A 1,813-nucleotide genomic window follows, 5' to 3' on the forward strand; every position below is an offset into this window, starting at 1 on the left:
CTATTTTCCTTGTGCTTTTCTGTCTGCCACATCATTTTGCTTACCTCTTGCTTGCTCTTTACCCCTTCCAAACTTACTATCTCCCAGTTCTGGATTCTTTCCCAATTCTTTGCTGGCTCACCAACCTCACCTTCCATAAAACCACCTTTTTTCACAAAGTCACTCAATAACTAAGGCCAGTCTGGACTTCTTAAAATCCTGTAAGCTCTGGCTTCTTTTAGGTTAAGAGTGAAAATAACCATCACTCATCACAGGACCCTGTCCTCTAAAGGCCTACAACCTCTCACTTAATTAGGGCTATTTAAAATCTGAATTGTGCTGCTTACTAGCTATAAGCCATACCTTGGTTTGGGGGAAAGGATCTTTATTTTGATTTGGTTTGGTTTGGGTTGAGTTTTTTGGTTTTTACACTGAGCAAGTCTACTACTAGCTAGCTCCTCTGACCCCCAGGTTAGACTAGTTTCTCTAATTCTTTTTCATAATACCCTCTATTTTTGTTGTTGTATGTATAATCAATAAATACTATTGAGTTATATAGATTTTACTACAATTTTGAAAATTGAAAAAATAAATATATACTCAATACATGTATGGGACCACCTCCCTTCTCCCACTGCCACTCTTCATTCTCTGGCACACCTGGTTCTGACCTCCAGTCATGGCAACAAGTGGGCCTGATAGGCCTGAAGAAGCATATGCTCTGCCCCTCGATGACTGTGAGTCCAACACACCCGCCGGCCTTCCTGGAACAGTGTTCAGGGTATGTTCGTGGTGGTGACACTTGGGCTTTAACTGCAATAATGCATCTTTTAAAAATATTTTTCATTTTTAAAAATTGCCCCTTATAAATGCTCTCTGCATTTGTACATTATATAATCTAGCATCTCTAGGCCCTGAGGTAACAGATTTTGACAAACATACATGAAATTCTTCTTCAAACAAGTAGAAGTTGGCAAAAGATTGCTTTTCTGCACCATTTTACAAAACCACTAATATGGGATGGGTTACACAATAATAAATTATTCAAATCATAAACCTAAAGAAATTAGTTCATCATGATCTATACCCTCTAAGTGAATTAGAGTGTCAGATTCAATTTTTGTAATACAGTTAGTTTTGAAATGTTCAAATTAAGGAACAGTAAGATCTTCATAAAAAGTACCAAGTCTCTTGATTTCTAAGCAAGAGAATACTGCTTTCTGATGTTTATACTAATAAAGTCAAATTACGTTCTTTTGCCACATAAACAAAAATTCTTATAATTTTTTCACCAGATTATATCTTACTGGTGTTCCTACAAGCCTTGGTCATTGAAAAATATGCAATGAATGATGAAAGATCACCTAAGATTATTTGCTGATGAATTTAAGCTGTGTCATCATATTAAAATGCTTTAATTAAATCATTAAGTTGTCAGTGTTGAAAACTGTCCCCTAAAAGCCACAAAGATTTCTAAAACTGATAAATTTTCTCACTAGTTAGAAACTCCAAATTATCATTCCATTCATATGTCCAGCATAAGCTTTGTCATTTCCTTATTTTGTATCCTGCACTGACAAAAATGTATTGCCTCCTTCTTCTCAAATTCTATGCTTGGAGAAGTGATGTTTACATGGCTCATTAAGAGCGTACTCAGGGCTGGGGATTTAGCTCAGTGGTTCTGGTCCCTGCCTCACAAGCACAAGTTCCCGAGTTCGATCCCCAGTACCAAAAAAAAAAAAAGAGTGTACCCAATTAATCCTTGTTTTAATGCAGACTTTCTCAACTTCAGCCTGTTGGCATTTGGACCAGACAATTCTTTATTGTGGCTCTG

Source organism: Heterocephalus glaber, unplaced genomic scaffold (assembly GCF_053883595.1).
Source record: "Heterocephalus glaber isolate CG9 unplaced genomic scaffold, H.glaber_assembly_v1.0 deba00001571, whole genome shotgun sequence".
Classification (NCBI taxonomy): Eukaryota; Metazoa; Chordata; class Mammalia; order Rodentia; family Bathyergidae; genus Heterocephalus; species Heterocephalus glaber.